We start from the raw sequence: 547 nt of genomic DNA on the forward strand, positions 1-547 counted from the left end.
CATGTGCACAATTTAGTAAATCGAGGGAACGAAATAGTAATCGTGCACAATTTAGCAAATCGAGGGAACGAAATAGCAAATCGAGGGAACGAATTAACAAATCGAGGGAACGAATTAACAAATCGAGGGAACGAATTAACAAATCGAGGGAACGAATTAACAAATCGAGGGAACGAAATAGCAAATCGAGGGAACGGATTAACAAATCGAGGGAACGAATTAACAAATCGAGGGAACGCATTAACAAATCGAGGGAACGAATTAACAAATCGAGGGAACGAATTAACAAATCGAGGGAACGAAATAGTAATCGTGTGCACGTTTTAGTACATCGAGGGAACGAATTAGTAAATCGTGCGCACGATTTAGCAAATCGAGGGAACGGATTAACAAATCGAGGGAACGAATTAACAAATCGAGGGAACGAATTAGTAAATCGTGCGCACAATTTATTTTTTCTTGCATGTCATGTGCGGGACTCCGTAGATTTATTATCAGTGTTGAAAGAAGTTTTGCTGCTTAATATTTTTTGGGACCTGTGATACTT

The sequence above is a fragment of the Sinocyclocheilus rhinocerous genome, unplaced genomic scaffold, assembly GCF_001515625.1.
Source record: "Sinocyclocheilus rhinocerous isolate Xijiao unplaced genomic scaffold, SAMN03320098_v1.1 scaffold627, whole genome shotgun sequence".
NCBI lineage: Eukaryota > Metazoa > Chordata > Actinopteri > Cypriniformes > Cyprinidae > Sinocyclocheilus > Sinocyclocheilus rhinocerous.